Raw genomic sequence first — 18048 nt, forward strand, 5'->3', positions numbered from 1 at the left:
CTGAGGATGTGAGTGATCAAAAAAACAATATATTAGTAGACACCTATTTATTACACTGAGCAGGTGAACGCGAAAAATAGAAAAACAATACATGCTGCGAAGGGTATGTGGATGCAGACAATTATCTGCATCCCAATGAGAGGAAATCTGGGTTGCCATTTAAAAAAAAAAAAAAAAGGCAAGACTGTAGGCAAGCATGTGATCTGACCAAGCTGTTGAGTTCCTATTCTAATATTAATCCATTCAGTTACTTCAGACTACAACCGACACTTTGAACTATCAACCCTCCTCCCTGTGACATCATCAGAAGCACGTCCGACGATAAGCACAAGTCCCCGAGGAGATGTGTAGTATCATCACTATTCCAAGCACTTGGATGTAAAAAAAAAAAAAAAAAAAAAAAAAATACAACTAAGGGTGTTTGCAGCATGATGCACAAAGCACTGAAATAATGAAAGAGCCCTCTCCGGCAGACACTTCTAATGGTCTTTATCTTACATTCACGATGCGCTCTCACACATATGGACACTTGATTTCACGAGGATAACTATTTCCAACAGAGCCTCACACCCTAGACAATATGAAGGCAATCAAGCTCGGCGCAATTAAAGAGAGGGAGGGATAATGAGACTGGACCGAGTCCAATCCCCTGTTGATCACTGACGACAGATGAGTTCTGCTGGAGGATTTAAATCAAGTGCTTTATGCTTTCACATTCAGAAAAAAAAATAAAAATTGAGGGTTAAATATGATTAGGGTGATGAATTGGCGCAGAATATAAATGATGGTTAATGCGGAGGTCACTTTTTTTTATTTCTAGTTGACACATGGCTGTAAAGGACACAATAGTACAGGCGTATTTGGAATCAGTAGTAATGTGTGTACACTGCCTACTATTGTCCGACAAAATGAAGTCTTATAAAGCACCAGACCAAGTCTGTGTGAGGCCAATACTAATATTTTTACTCAAATGTTAAAAAAAAATGTTCACTGTTATTACTCTAGTCAATAATAGTCTGTGCCAGAGGAGGGATTTTAGTGTAACGTGACGTTTAAATAGGCAATAACGGGATAATTCAAATTCAAGTTTGTAAGGAATGTATGTGAAGTAAATAGTTGGAATCGTTTACCTGAGTACGCGTCCAGGAGTTTTGCTCGATGTTCATCCCTTCTCGGATGTCCATGTTACACCGCGCATTTCCTCACCCCTCCAGCCCAGCAGCTCCCAGCATCTAACCGACGGACGCGAGAAGTTGACGTGTGTTCCCGGTGCGGGTGCTGCTGTCGTGGGATCAACTCTACGCACCACCGTCCGCTCCCTCCCCTCCGAGCACCCTCGCTGTTTCCAGACTCCGGCTGCCCGGCGCTCCGCTCCCCATGCTCCTGTCGTCCGCCCGCACCGAGGGCGTCCTGTCCGCCCCCACCGCCAGGTCGTTACGAGCCAAACCCTGACTGGATTTCTGTGACGTTTATTAAATGTCAAAGCGCCTAACTGTGAAAAGCAGAAAGTGTTCCCAGTCTGCCTGTCGCCGGCGTTAAGCGCGAATGTCCGACCGGATGAGTGGAGCTGGTTAAGCGCGTCAGCAGCGGTCCACGGGACACCGAGGGTGGATGTTTCCACTGTGTTTGTTCACGCTGCGGGTTCCCAGAGCATCTTCTCAGTGGTCGGTCGAGCAGAGATGAGTGATATTTGTGTATGTGTGTGTGTGTGTGTGTGCGTGCGTGCGTGTGTTTTGTGTTGTGTGTGTGTGGGTGCGTGTGTGTGTGTTTGTGTGAGATAGTGTGGCTATGGCGTTATTGTCACAAGGAACTCAACAATTTAGCAAGTTTCATTTTGTTTGGTGAATAAAACGTTGCGAGGAATCTCTTGGAATAGTACTAGGCAACAGTATAAAACAAGAAACAATGCAGTCAGAGACTGCAACATTCCACGACACCCCTGAATTAAAAATTTTACCCTGACCTAATAGCATAGGTCAAAGATCAAAGCTAGTGCTCTGACCTACTTTCATAGATCAAAGCAGTAGCTTTGATCTATGCTCTCACTCACACTGACCTTCTCCCTCGTCTTTCTATCTTATCCAGTTCCAGAGTGTACAAAAGTTACAATTTGACCTTGACCTAGTTTTCTCAAGGTCAAGGTCATCATCTCGTTTTCATCCCCTTTGCTGCCGGAGTAATGTGCTTTTTGTTTCATCTTTTTATCTGCAAGGGTTGCGAAGATACTTGGAGAACTAATGGACGGACGGACGGACGGACGGACTAACGGACAAACACCCAAATCTGACAATTATAATGCATCACTGCTTTGAAGCAGGATGTAATTATTTTAGTATTATCTTGCAAGAGTCATCTTTAGATGACACAAAAAAAAAAACCATCAACAGCCCATCAGGCTGTGACATCTTCACTTCCTTTGGGGGAGCTCAGAGTGTACTTTAGGATATAGAAGAGCACCCTTCAAAGACTCCTGAAAATTGTTGTCCTACGGAAAATCGAAGAATGCAATGTAAGGAAAATCAAAATATTAATAAGCACCACTGGTTATCACAGTTCATTTATACAGCAGCGTTTGTAAGGCATGAATATATAATTGCGAGATACGCTGAAAAATGACCAGCCTTCAGACTCACCTTAAAAATCAAGGTTGTATTACACATTTTTTTAACTCAAAGTAAAGGTTGAGTAAACTAAATTATGACACTTGTACATTGTACTTTAATATACCATCGATTTAATCCTATGTATTTTGATTATATAGTCTGCCAAAAGTTTGAACAATGAAGTCAGTATAATCATCAATCAGTAATAATCCTTAATATTTGAAATGATCTTACAGTTTTTATGGAAAATAAGGTACAGTACTCCACACCCAGACTGTCGTCCACAGTCTGTGCTCGCCCTTGTGTTGCCTATTTAGAGCTCTTCTCAGAACTGGGCAGATACAAGTCTGATTCCCTGACACCGTTCTCACCATACTGGCTGTTCTGTTGCAGTGTTGGGGTTCAAATTCACCCACTTATGCTGTTTTCATTCTAATAAGTTATTATCTTGTAACCACGGTAAAATCACAGACAGCTGTAACAATTTTTCATATAATTTAAGAAAACTTTCATATATTTTCTAATGTTACTGTACTAAACATTATCACTAAACAGAACTCAGAGATGCTGGACAAATGTCAGTTTCCCCGATGTGCCATTGGATCTAAAAGCAACGGTCCCTTGACAGTTTAATCCTTACATGTTTACTCCTTGACTATAAAAACATATTTGTTAAATTTAGTCATTAATTTGATAATTAATCAAGAATTATTTTTCTTTTATGCTGGTTTTACTCAAGTTCTACAGTAGCTCAGTAACTTTTAAAGACACATCAAATCTGAGCCCAATTTTACTTTTCAGGTAAAATTAGACTTTAGTTACACATTATAGCATCATTATTCATCACTTAATTAGCTGGTATTATTATATGGTATTGTTAATAATAAACAATCTGGATCCAGATAGGAAATGTTACTTGGATCTAGATATGACTGGTGTGTGTAGATAAGCATTGTTGAAATTATCCATGAAATCAAAAGTAAAAATGCAGTACTTATCTAGTACAATTGAGGAATCCTATAAAATTGATCTAATTCATCACCAAAGTGGGTCAGTCCAGCCAACATCTGTTGGTTGTGATGTGAGGATGAAATCACCGGTATACTTGTATTATTACTTCTACTGCAACATCCCGCAACACACCTGAATTCAAAATTTTACCCTGACCTAAAGATCAAAGATCAAAGCTAGTGCTCTGACCTATTTTCATAGATCACAGCACTAGCTTTAATCTATGGTCTTACACTGGCCTTCTCCCTCGTCTTCCTATGGTGTAAAAAAAAATTCAAATTTGACTTTGACTTAGTTTTCTCAAGGTCATCATCTCATTTTCATTCCCTTTTCCGCTTGAGGAATGTGCATTTTGTTTCATCTTTTTATCTGCAATGGTTGCGAAGATATTTGGTGGACTAACGAACGAACGAATGGAGGGACGGACCAACAAACAAACATTGACAATTACAATACATCCCCTTCGCAAGATGTAATAAAGTTCCAATAGTGAGAGCTTGTTTCTGTGTACGCACGATACCTCTGATTCATAATCCACTCAATATTGAGTGGGGTTTAAGAGAATGTAATAGAAGAAAAGTAATTATGGCTGAAATAACGGAACATTCCACTAAGTCTTGGAAAGGAAAAATTAATTAAAAAAGTATTTGGATTAACCCCCTGAATGAACATTTAGTATTCCTTAGCCACCTATGCACACAGCTAATAATGGGGCAGCACAGCTCTTAGGCATGCTTAATAGTACAGTATATCTGCCCTAAACACAAATAAGTGCTACTAGATTTGAATATTTCATGAACCTTTTAATGTTCAAGACTGGAGGGAAATTCTTTCCTTTTTCCATTGAAGGTTTCCTCCAAATAAATACAGAATTTTACCTTCTGCAGTTTTAGTTATTTCCCTGCATCTTTCTAGGGCGTACATAGTGTGACTGCCCCAATGTGACAATGAGCTTTTCATTGTTGTTTGGAAGATGTCATTTGAATACATGAATTATGTTTGTCCTGAGGCAGTAAATGAGATGCTAAAATGAGCAACTTATCAACACTGCCAGGAGTCAGAAAGACAAGCGTTTTCATGGCTGTCTCTAAGAGAGAAGAAAAACGCAGATTATTCTCTGCAGAGGTGCCACCCTGCTGCACTGAGCTTCAAATGCATGCATTACGTTGATGGTAAATAAAGCCCTATCTTTCATTTCAAAGCCATTTAGATGATATGAATATGTCACAATGTTGGGGGGGGGGGTTGGTCAAATTCCTAATATCTTCTTCCCATTCTACAGTTTACTTCTAGATCTATGAAACTGTAGTTATTGGTAGTTGAGAAAATCATCTTCTTTCTCCCTCAATATGGAACACTGGTCAAAAATGGACTGGCTCTGTTTTGTATTTGAAAATATGTTATAAGGATGAAAGTAGCAAGAGACTTCCATCTGGACAAGAAATCCTTTTGATGTAAAGGGAAAGAGGATCGGTTCATGAATAACTTTTCACATCATGGGGTTGACAAGGTTTCACATCACTCACGTTGGGGCAGCATGTATTAAAATCTGAATCTAAAACATTGTCCTTAAGTTAGTAACGGCTTTTATTTAGTTGGACTTTTAGCTAGGTTGGTTGATTCTCATCCAGAACGCTTCACTTTGAATCTTTTGAATGGGCCTTTTTTGTGATGTTTTGTGTAAAGTTTTTCCTACATCAAAATATGGTATCTTGTTTTTCACCCATTGCTGTTCACCCGTTTATTAGTTTTCTGTTCAACCAGCACTTCACAAAGGATCGATTTAATTGACGCTAATGAGAAGCATCTGAAGCCAAAGAATTTCATTTTTTATGGATTCTTTTTTGACAGATCTGTACTGAAAGAAAATTTTGTGGAAGACCTCAACTCTGCATGACATCATTTATTTTCGATGTTGTTTGGTCTAGAGACAGTGTCACTGAAGAAAAGACAGGAGACAGAGCTGGAGGTAGCAGAGATGAAGATGCTGAGGTTCTCTCTGGGAGTGACCAGGAAGGATAGGATCAGGAATGAGTACATCAGAGGGACAGCACATGTTAGAGGTTTTGGAGATAAAGTCAGAGAGGCCAGACTGAGATGGTTTGGACATGTCCAGAGGAGAGATAGTGAATATATTGGTAGAAGGATGCTGAGTTTTGAACTGCCAGGCAGGAGGCCTAGAGGAAGACCAAAGAGGAGTTTTATGGATGTAATGAGGGAAGACATGAAGGTAGTTGGTGTGAGAGAAGAGGATTCAAAGGACAGGGCTAGATGGAGGAAATTGATTCGCTGTGGCGACCCCTGAAGGGAAAAGCCGAAAGGAAAAGAAGAAGATGAAGGAGTTCAACTGCTCAGTGTCCTCCAACACCCTTTACATACAGTATATGTGTACAGGTTGATTTTTGAAATGGAAAATCGACAGGGCAAATGTTCATAAACTGAGGCTGCATCAGTTGCAGACTGTAAATACTCAGTGTAGGAGAGAAAGAAGCACACATGCCTACCATGCACCTGTGCTTGAAGCCTGGGGTTTTAGCTGACTTCGATCTGTCGGGGAGTCCGATATCTGCCCACTCATTTAGAGGAACAGTGTAAAAGTGCAACACATTGCTGTGGAACAGGCCCAGGATAATAGTGTTGAAAACTAAGGTAAGTCCCAAATCGAGTTCTGGCAGAGAAACAAGGAAACAAAACTTCATACCACAAGGCACTATTGGCTCACTTGGAGAATTTGAAAGACAAGGCCATTTTGACAAAGATGTCTGCCAGCAGCCTGAAGTCATGGATACTGAATAATATAAAGAATATCCTTCATGTGCAAATGAATACATTTTGAATGAGAAATGTATAAAAGTAAGGCATCACATTGTTAGAGGCGTTGATTGCTGGAAATATTTTGAACAATCATTTGATTTAAGATAAGATGCACTTTATTGATCCCAAACAGGGAAATTTAAATGTTGCAGCAGCATTCAGCAGCATTTATGGTACTTGATGGATAGGAACTGGGAAAGAGGTGAGAAACATCATATCTATACAGCTTTCTCAGACAGGGAATTGGCAGTGGGAGATGCCAGTTCACTCCCTGAGCACTAATGAGGTGCACTTGAGCAAGGCACCATCCCCTTACAAGCTCTTCATGGTGTGCCCCACATGAGAGCTGCCCTCCCATTATCAGCATTTGTGTGTGTGTGTGTTCGTGTGTCTACAGGCCTGTACAATATTTTTTATATTATACACACACACACACACACACACACACACACACACACACACACACACACACACACACACACACACACACACACACACACACACACACACACACACACGTGCAAATACTGCTGTTTGTAGTGGAAAAAAAGTAATTTCCCTCGGGGGATTATTAAAGGATTGTTTTATTTATTTATTTATTTAATTTACATCCAAATTAGCAATAAATTTGGTAATGTCGGTGGAATTAAAAAAAGAAAAAGACAAATGTGAACAATATATAAGGCAGTGTCTGTTTTTGTACTATAATTCATTAGTTTTCAGAAAAACTGTACATTTTGAGTCAAAAAATTGCTTTTACAGGTAAATTGTTGAAGTAGATATGATGAAGAATTTTAAGATACATTCAATATATTGCAAGTGTTTCTTCATGTGTATATTATGCATAATAAGGGTGGCAGTATATTAATTACCAAAAAGGAAACAACATAAACAGATGAAAGGATGAAAGGATTGGAATATATTGTACACAGTACCTCCATACTGTAGAGTCAAATGGTGTGAGAGAAGATTTGATTTGAGTTCCGTGGTATGATGGAATAAGTCTTTATGTGCCTGTGCTGCTGACAGCTATGGCTGGAGGCACAATGTTTTTCAGGTCATCCCTCTCACCCATTCGTGAGAGTGCAATGTCTATGCCTCAGGGGGGATTTCTTCATATTTGGTAAAACCATCCAGTTGGACTCAAGTATGAATTGAATCACAATTCAGTCATAAAATATCAGCATAAAAAAAATAAAGAATTCCCATGACCAAGTAGGATGACATTCCACACAAATTTCTAATCAGAAAGAGTAGAGAAACAAGGAAAGAGGTTTTATTTCAGAGGCCTGAGTTGAAGTCCATTGTGACATCATAATGTACAACAAAACACTTTTCTGACCATAATTCAATGTTATAGTACAGAAAGAGATGGGGAGATTATGGCCATAAAGTCAAAATGTCCCAATTGAATATTACTAGTACTACAACTAATAATAATAATAATAATAATAATAATAATAATAATAATCCACACTTTATTAATTTCTCATGGGGAAATTCTCTTATGTATATGTACACATATAGATAGATAGATAGATAGATAGATAGATAGATAGATAGATAGATAGATAGATAGATAGATAGATAGATAGATAGATAGATAGATAGATAGATAGATAGATAGATAGATAGATAGATAGATAGATAGATAGATACTTTATTAATCCCGGAGGAAATTGCATGTACATATATGTAGTAATCACAGCACATGGTTACAGGTTACAGGCCCCTGAAACAGGCACAGCACACTAGGGGCCTGTAGGCATGCAATTAGTAGTATAATATAGAAGTACATATAGAGTTACAGGGGAGGTGGAGTGATGGGTCGCGTGAGGAAATCGCACCCCAATGACCAACTTATAGGGGGGACAGCGCCTTGCTCAAGGGTGCCTCGGCAGTGGCTGGGAGGTGAGCCGACACCTCCCACTGTCAGCTCACACTCCGATGTATCTCCTGGTGGGAGCGGGACTCGAGCCACTGATGGCTGGGCGATCCGTCTTCAAGACGATTGCTCTACCGCTGAGCCACTGCAGCCCCCAACTACTACTACTACTACTACTACTACTACTACTACTACTACTACTACTACTACTACTACTACTACTACTACTACTACTACTACTACTACTACTACTAATACTAATACTGAACTACTACTACTAATAACAATAGTAATACATTGTTTTTAAAGTCATCCAATGGCCAAAATCAATGGCCAAAGTGTAAGAAATTCCTGCAGTAAAGTGTTGATGTAACACAGTGTGGATTAAAGTCTCTACAACACATTGGAAAGAAGGAGCAATCATTAGTCTTCTTCAGATTCCAAACTTTTTGGCCTTGTCAACAGTGCTTGTGATAAATTGGGATGGACAAGTTTTAATGATAGATTTTTCAAGTGTGGCTTGAAGGCCAAGATGATGGCCTGCATCATGAAGGGATTGTGTGGTTGTATTGATAAATATTATTTTCAAGTAGGAGGATTTAGATATTGAGTACTAGGGTCTAAAAACAAAGCCTTGGGGGATGGTCAGTGAGGCAGCTCAACAGAGATAATGGAGTACCAGTGTTTGTTATCGATTCAGAAGTATACCATGAGTGATGGTGTTGACAGCAATAATAAGCTCTAATACGTGTAATTTGTTAAAGCAACTAACATCAAAATGTAGAACATTGGTAACCTTGATAAAGGCGGTTTTTGTACTTAGCCCAGACTGAATCACTTCCATAACTTATAGTTGGTCATATGAGCCTGGAGCTGACTGGCTTTGTTTCTCTCAAGATGATTTGAAAGAAATGAAAGATTGAATATTTGTCTTTGATTATTACGTTCTTTCAAGTCACTTTCAGATTTTACCACAATTACAGAAAATTTTACTAAACTCGATCCAGGCATAAGAGAGATTATTCATTCATTCATTCATTGCTTGCTTGCAGTGATAAATATGGTAATGAATTGCTTGTTAAGTAAAATTCAGTTATAGTTCACCCTCATTCCTCGTGGTTAATGCATTCCAGGAACCACACGCGATTAATGAATTCCGCGATATAGCAATATACTATTTATCTTATTATTTACGGTAATTTAACTATTTATGAACTGTCCCCTTACTGATTTTAAACCAACTTCTATCAGTATTACCTTTTCCCACACTTTAACGGATTGTTTAAAGCACTTTTGTGTCTCACGTGAGACTCAAAGAACAAAGAGCACTTCTGGATGCCGTCAGCCAATAAAATACGCATATGGTATCACGTGACTGCCTACCAAAAATCTGCGGTGAGGTGATGTCGCGAGCGTTGATGCATGAATGCGCAAGGGCACACTGTATTTCATATCAATTTGCTTTGTTATCATACCCAAACAAAAGTAACCATTAATTTTGTGTAAAAAAACACAGACCATATTGAAACAAATTCATATCAAGTACTGTATGTAGACAGCTGTGGTGGTGTGAAGCACACACAAGGTATTGACATCCTGTTCTGGTCCTTGTATATTCTAGTACGAATAATAAAAAACAGTAGATTTTTCGCACTGGAGATCATTGCTGGAGACGATAGTGAATTTGAGAGATGCTAAGCTGGAAAACAGACACAGATTACAAATCTGTTTCCCTGATCTCATCCTACTGTGCGGTTGAGGCAGGTCATCAGGATACACATTGTGAAGAGGTACAACATACTCATTGTGGGTGGTACACATACTCGATGCTCATAAGATACATTTACAGTTTCACATCAGGTAACCGAGGAGGTATCTCCACCTTTTCTGGCAAACCAGCATACTTCTGGTTAACACAGGTTGGTCAACTGGCATGACTGTAAACCAGCTGTCCCAAAGCCTTTGAGAGACTTTGGGAGACAAAAGTCTCTTACTGTCAGATCTTAACCACCACCACCTCCCAAATCCTCTGTGTTGTTGTTCACTATCAAATTCTGCAAAGTCAATGTGACCACCACAGTTTGCACATTTGTGTTGTAAAACTTAACCACTAAAGTTAACTTCTTTATATATTTTGTTAATTGAAATTTTCTTTAAAAAAATTAAATGAAAAAAACCTATGAAGACAAATGGTATTTTCTCAGTCAGTTTTGGAGAGTTATGAAGATGACACCTGTTAGAACTGATACAAAATACATCTTTAAAAGATGGGGGTGTTAAGAGAGTTGCAAGTTGCAGATTACAAACATTCTGTAGCAGTGGAAAAACTATGTAAAAAGAATTAGAACGTGAGAGATGGAAAACAGGAATGGGATACATGATATATATCCCCAGGTCCTCACTGCACCAGTGCAGACCTGGCGTTGCCAGCAGTCGTGACACACAGTTTGAAACTGACTACCCTCTGGAACTTTTTGACAATACTGTAAGGTTTTCACTTTCAAAGCAGCTTAAAGCTAATTATCTTGTTCATTTTCATCATCAATAGAGCAAACTAAGGGATAAATATTTAAGAACGCTAAAAAGAATAATAATTAATATTACACCAACTACAGTCAAAGTTAAAGTCACAGCTACTTCTTGAAAGGTGTGTGTTGCACTATACATGAGATTGTTGCAAGTTAGGTATGTGAATTTGTGTATGAATGCAGGCCCTTGAGATTGTTCATTAATTTGTATGAGAGAACTGAGTCAGAGGTTTATGTATTTGCTTTTTCAGCATTACTTCAGTATTTTTTTGAAGCCGTGCCCATATTTTGAGCAAAGAAAGGGCCCCATATATGGTCCCCTATGTGTTGGAGGTTTGTATTTAATACATTCACATATTTAATTATGAACATAATTGACTTAGGTTATTTCAGTGTCAATATACACCTCTGCTGTTGTGATAATCACTTGTGAAATTGCGAGATGTGCTCCTTATATGCCAATTTTGATTAGATTGCTTATTGTCATTAAAGCTTGAAAAGTCATTTTCTGAGTGAAATTTCTGGCTTTCATTTCTTTTCAATTGCTTTCACATATAGTCACGTTGATGAATTTCATCTGCTTCTATATCTGGGGCAACTTACAAGTTGGTAACTCAGCTTATGTTAGAACATGTTAGTTCAAGGTAAATGTAAAGGCAGTATGTGTTTATAGGTGTAAAATTCAGTTCGAGATGAAATACAAAGGGGGGTGGGGGTGGAAATAGCAGGCAATGATGGAATCAATCAATGAATCTAAAGAGATTCATTGATCTAAGAGAAAACAAAAAAAGTAAAAAAAACAAGTGTTGCTAGGATATGCAGAAATCAGCTGCAGAAAGTGGGAATGCATGTAATCAGGAGAATATATATAAAGAATAAAACATAATGATGATAATGACTGCTGTTCATATCTATCTCTCTTCCTCTTTCCAATTCATTCACCCTCATATCTCCCATCCTGTCACAAACTATACAATGAAGATAGAGGGCCACTGATCTAGCGCCAGCATCTGCTCCTCTGTTTCTGCTAATATTTGCTAATTGTTATTGGCACTGGATAAATTAATTGACTTAACTTATTTAACAGAACTCTGATGGCCACAGTGGTGCCTTGTTGGAATTTGGATTAGGTTTTTATTTGATTAAAAGGGATTGCTGGGTCTTTTTGGAGGTGTGTACTGAGTGGCCTTCTGGCATTTGATGTGCCTGTGACAGGAAGGTCTTAACCTCTGTTTCCATTTCAATGTTTACAACACACACACTGCCCTGATACAGAGAGACCAACACTAAGATAAACACCAAGAATTGCAGTGCATCTGCTCTGACATTTGAGGAGTGACACAGTTACGAAATCATATTCTTTGTCTCTAGCACACCTCTGCAGTGGCAGCATTTGTGACTGTGCCTCTCTGCTCTAATGAATAATTCATTAAGACATCCTGAGCTATCCAACACCAAGTCTCTCTTATCCCTTTTTGAGTGCATTGATTTTTTGGCTCTCAACAGCATCTGCAGCAACTCAAAGGCTGCTCCTGTACGTGTGGTAGAGGGGCAAAACAAAAACACGGCAAGAATAAAGCTTGTAATGCACTTGTGGATACTTACTGGTCATCACATTGATTCTTTGATTGATTGTTAAAAAAAAGATTCTAGATTATTGTGTTGGCTCTGATCACCTACCTCACACACTTTCTGGTGAGTTTTATCGCTATTTCTAGGTGAGTGCTTGCAATAAATCCTTTGCAATTATCATGTGGCACAAGGAGAAAGCTTTTAATGAGCTGTGGACAAGGATGCTGAAAAAGGCTCTTTGTTATACAGTTGAGACCAGTTGTCATTTTTCACAATTAGCAACATTACTCATCTAAGAGAGACGATTATATGCAACATGTATTACAATCATAGCTGCACATTAGTGAGGAAAGGAGCAAAAAGGGTTCATTCATTTATAAGCACAGTCCTTTAAGATCATCAGGTCCTCTAACTTTTGTTGCATTCCTTGACAATAGGCAGACTTTTAGTTGTTTGATACATTTCAAAACAGCTGATGGATCAAGTTTCATTCATTTAGAAGAAATCATCGCTTTTGCGATATAAAGAGGGAAAAGGAGGATATATACATTTTATATAACTAGTTCAAGGTCTTCCTGTTGTCATCATCCATCTACTATTTAACAATTTTAGATGAAATCAGTATTAATATTCTGCTGACCAAAAGGGATGCCTTTCCCATTCAAGTAAACCAATTCAATTTGATAAGGAGTGGGACTATTTGGATAAGCATAGCGAGCAAATTAGTAAGAGATACTCTCTTGGCAATTAGCTCTTTTCTCCTCGTCCTTGATTGCTTTAAAAGCTTGCACAGGAAAGTTCATTTGAACTTTCTCCCTGCTAGGCACAAGTTGTTCAAAAGAGGCTTGCAGAATTTTCAAATAGCTCAAATAATGTATATGGTATAAGCTCACCTAAACTGGCCGATTTTAGGAGTGATGATGGGTGGCCCCCTAGAAATGCCCCATATAATCCAACTCCAGGCAGTATTTTTCACTCTGTTAAAAAATGTATAGAAATCAATATTTAATCTGCACCAAATATTGAACAATGCACAAAAGAGCCTGAGATGCCATACGGCTACAGTGGCTTGCTCTTGATTGAATCGCTAAACTTTGAGAAAGGATTAGAAATAAACTTTATACCTGCAAAAGCATGCATTTTGCATTAAATTGCTCGTGAAATTCCCTACCCTCTGTTTACATTATTTCAGATTTTGAATCCATCAAACTCTGCAAGAGGCAGTACAATAAGTTTACCCTTCACAGTGACTGGGTTCTGAGCCAGAATTGACGAATAAGCATTTTGCTGGGGATATGAAATATATTTTGCAGCTAAAACAAAGCCTCACGGTTGCATAAAGCATAATACCACACTGTTGTCTTGTTGAGGTGACCTCAGCATTAGACAGAACAATAAGTTTGCATGACATCGCAGCTCCTGTGAATACACTCAAGATGGTAATTCATGCCTGCACTGTCTTGTCTGCCTGAAATGAGTTTGTGTGTCTGCTTTAGTGTGTGTGTTTATGTCTGTGTGTGGGTGTGTTCACACTTCACAGTCTGAGGGACATGTCTTATACTTGTTCTAATAGGCTTTGCTCCAATGAGTACAGGGCTTACAGGTGTAGTGTGTCCTACACATACACACCTACACACACAACATTAGATTTCAGCAGTCATCTGACCTTCCTACTTTGCATGTCACTTCATTTGTCCCTGCCTCTGAGGAAAAGCTGTTTTCACATTACTAATCAGACTATTCAGTATTTTCAAATGCTCTTACTTTTTTGGTAACTTTGGAAACTCGTGAAACTTACTTGGAGTTCTACTGAAGCTGTGTCATGCAGCTTTTTTCTTTCTTGTTAAAATTTCGTTTGATTTAGTGTATTGCTGTTTGGGGATATCAGTGTACAAAATTTTGTGGAAGCAAAAATGGAAAAAAAAGTTGCGCTGAAGGATCTGAATACAAACAATTGAAAACACAAAGCTCAAATAGTTGACACACATGGAGGTGCACACTTTTTAATAGTTCAGCGGCTCTCTTTAAAATATCGTGTATGTAATGTGGCATCCCACACTGGTCACCAGCTGGGATAACTGGCATTCCACCTGTCTCAAATGTCCTGTGTGCCTTTTGGACTAGGTAACAAAGAGGTCCCATGATAACAGAGTAGAGAGATACTCTGTTTGCCCTTTGTGAGCTTTCATGTCTGTCAAGAGGTGCGTTTATTCTTCATGATTTAACCCATAAGGGACAAGCAAAGAAAATAAAGCCAATGCTCAAAGCAGTGATCCCATAAACAAGATAACGTTTCCACACTGAATGGTCTTAACTTGATGTTTAATAAAGACAATGGGTTTTATTTCACAGCAACAACACTGTCACAATGACATAATTAATACACTGTCCATTATCTTGAGATTTATGTGATCAGAAAAAAAGTATGCATTGGCAATCTTTTTGGCCCTGCCACTCTGAGAACAGAGCCCAGGGAGAGAAAGACAGCAGCCTCACAGTTTGTCACAGAGTTGTCCTGCCAAGGTTGAGAAAGGTCAAAGTCTCAGCATGAATCATCGATGTATCTCTAAAAATATGAACAGAGGACATTATTTGGTGTTTGCTGTTGAGACCAATTATGAATTTAAGATCCTGAATTTTATCACCATAGATGGCAATGTCAAAATACACACTAGAGAATTACAAGTGCTTATGAATCATGCAATAATGGTTTTGGGATATAAAATAAGCCTGCTCACAGAAGGACTTTTCTTCGGAGCACGGTATTATGACAATTCACAGAGGACCCACAGCATTAATACTTGAACCAGCCTGCAGGTCACTTACTCCAAGTACAGTTCTGTCATAATGAACACTTAAGCCCCAAAGAGACTCTGTGATAGTGTGCCTAATAGACCACAGATTAATATTTTATGCATATCATGATACTTGAATTATAAGTAACTGTAATTACATTTAATAGAGCATCAAAGTATGAGAACTTCTTTTTTGAGATTGGTCAAATCTAATTCCAAGATTTTCAGGGTTATTGTCTCTGGAGAAACACATTAAAACATGCTTAACTTCAAAATGTTGGAATATGTAATAGAAATGGTTGTTCTTCCATTTATTTAAAATACCACAAAATACTACCAGAATAGATTAAAAGGTTAGATTAGAAGCCTGCAGCAACTAGATTCTGGGAACAAAAAGTATCACCCAAAGAAAAACCACGCAGATACCAAACTTAGCGGCAGACTCAATTCAGACAAATGCTGTGAGGCAGCTGAAATAAATGACTTGCAAATTGACTGAGGATTTCAATCAGGAGAGTCTAATATGAGGAATAAATAAGAATGAGAGAACTGAAGATTGAATTAATTGTGAACAGAGGATACAGTCTTTGGCACTTATCCCTGGCAGAAAGCCATGCAATGAATTAGTCGTTTCCAATAAGAAGGACATTTCTTTAAACATTGTTGGTGGTGCTGAGAAATATAACTTAAATGGCAGCATTTAAGTTATATATTTGTATGAGAGAACCCCTGACTCAGTTCTCTCATACAAATTAATGAACAATCTCAAGGGCATGAAAATTCTAATCAGGTGATTTGATAAAGATGACCAGGTTACAGGGTTACGGTGATGAAAGTAAGGACATTGTGAATCGTTGCTGTACTGAAATGACAGCTGAATGACAGCAGAGTGTATAAACAAAGTTTGAAAGCTTAGGTAGACAGAGCCTACTGGTGACAGAGAGGCCACACTCAAAGAGATGGCCTTCCTGAATGAACTCTTGAAAAGATTTATGTACCTACTTTCTAGTCTACCTGCCAACAAAGGCACATTCACATCCACTGCATTCACCCATTCACAAATGCATTCATACATTGATGACTAAAGCTGGCGTGCCAACATGTTCATCAGGAAACAATACATTTCTTTTCATGCAAATCACTTTACATACTATATCACTTTATATGACATGTTTACGCTAAGATAGTCGCACAGACACTCATAATAATGGTACAGCCATCAAGAGAAATTTGGTGGTTTGTCCTACATTTGCCAATGCCAGAGATCAAACCACCAATTTCCCAATTAGCAGACAAGCTTCTCCACCTTAGCTGCCCACAACATGTGGGTTGTTTTCATCAGTGCTTTCAGCTTGATTTGTATTAGTAGCTCATTGTTCCTTACACTCACAATTTCACCATGCATATTAGTTTAGTGATGCCAAGAAGGGAAGGAGCATTGAAAATCATTCTTTCTTTCTTTCTGGCATTGGTGTGACCATGACAATATTGTTGCATAATTTTAATTTAAGCTATACAGAGGATTTATTTTTGTTTGTTTTGTTTTGTTTGATTTTTTTTTTGCTTGAATCCCAGTGCTGTGTCTCTTTGAAAAATATGAATAGCAACAAACAAATATGTGGTGCATGATCATTATTATTGTTATTTTCTTCATTTGTATTCTCAGCAAAAGCTTTAATTATGATCATTTAATCAATCTTGAAATAACGGTCAGGGAGGGCAAGAGACTGATTTCAGTGTGCGATTCACTGGAATGGAGAGTCAAACAGCTACCATGCAAACATGGATAAGCACATACGTAGATCCCGCTCAGGAAGGGAGTCCTCTCCCTACCCCTCCTCACCCCCCACCTCCCCTCAGGCTGCAACATGCAGCTAAAGGTGGAGTGTACTCATTGAGAACATTTGTCAATGCCGATGATTCTGCTTGAGTAGAGAACACAAGGGTGCGAGTGGCTTTGAACTCAACGGAGCAGAAGAAGTACTGATAGAGGTGGTGGTGTGTGTGTGTGGGGGGGGGTGAGGGGATGAGGAAGATTCAGTTGATTAAATAGATTTTTTCACTGAGTCGACAGAGTGTAGTGGGAAAAGGTGTGTTTTGGGTACTAGCAACCCTGCTGATGACCTCATTATATGAACATCAGCTAATGGCTTAATGGTACATAATTAAACAGATGCTGTTTGAGACTGTATGGTGCATTGGCTACCACATAGATGAAGCTGTGATGATTTTGTGGCAAACTGGTTGATACTGGCTTGGATATGTTTTATCCTAGTCCAGCAATTGGAAAGCCAGATGCATACTATTATGTTATTGTTCTCATGTAGACAAAATTATGTTAAAGTCACAGTGCAACGCACACAAACAGGCAGTAGTCTCCCTCTGATAAAATGCTCATCCCAATAAACTTGTTGTTCGACCCCATTCAGTCTTATTGACTGTGAGCTAACCCAAATGTATGTTTGGGGAGCCCTGAGGCGTTGTTTTGGGATCACTGGTTTGACTGACATCAGTGTGCACGAAATGTTTTCTTGAACACTGTAAATCCACTGATCGCTTTTCCAAACATAGTGCTGCACTCCTATAGTCGCTGTCTTCTTGCTTTCCTGAGTAAAGTACCAGTAACTGAGTAACTTAATGTGCAGAATATTTTTTGGCATTTCAAACGTAGTTCAAGAAGACCAGCTCTCCTTTGCTGTAATTATTATTTCAGCAACAATCACTGGTCACATCTAGAACACAGCATTTCAGGTGGTCTCTGATTACATTCTCTTAATAATATTAACATTAATCACAAATCTTACATTTCTGAGTGAAGTCTGAAAATTCATATTTTCAGA

At 38.6% G+C, this 18048-nt stretch overlaps 1 protein-coding gene across 3 annotated transcripts in view; it reads right to left on the bottom strand.

The window, feature by feature from the left end:
* The window catches only part of cntn3a.1 (contactin 3a, tandem duplicate 1), a 101270-nt gene extending 99747 nt beyond the window's left edge, over positions 1–1523 (bottom strand). For all 3 annotated transcript variants that reach the window (XM_068328472.1, XM_068328482.1, XM_068328463.1), the window contains exon 1: positions 1131–1523. The gene's annotated coding sequence lies outside the window, so the exon portion shown is untranslated. The remainder of the gene's footprint in view (positions 1–1130) is intronic.
* Positions 1524–18048: the final 16525 nt, after the last annotated feature.

Source organism: Antennarius striatus, chromosome 2 (genome assembly GCF_040054535.1).
Source record: "Antennarius striatus isolate MH-2024 chromosome 2, ASM4005453v1, whole genome shotgun sequence".
NCBI lineage: Eukaryota > Metazoa > Chordata > Actinopteri > Lophiiformes > Antennariidae > Antennarius > Antennarius striatus.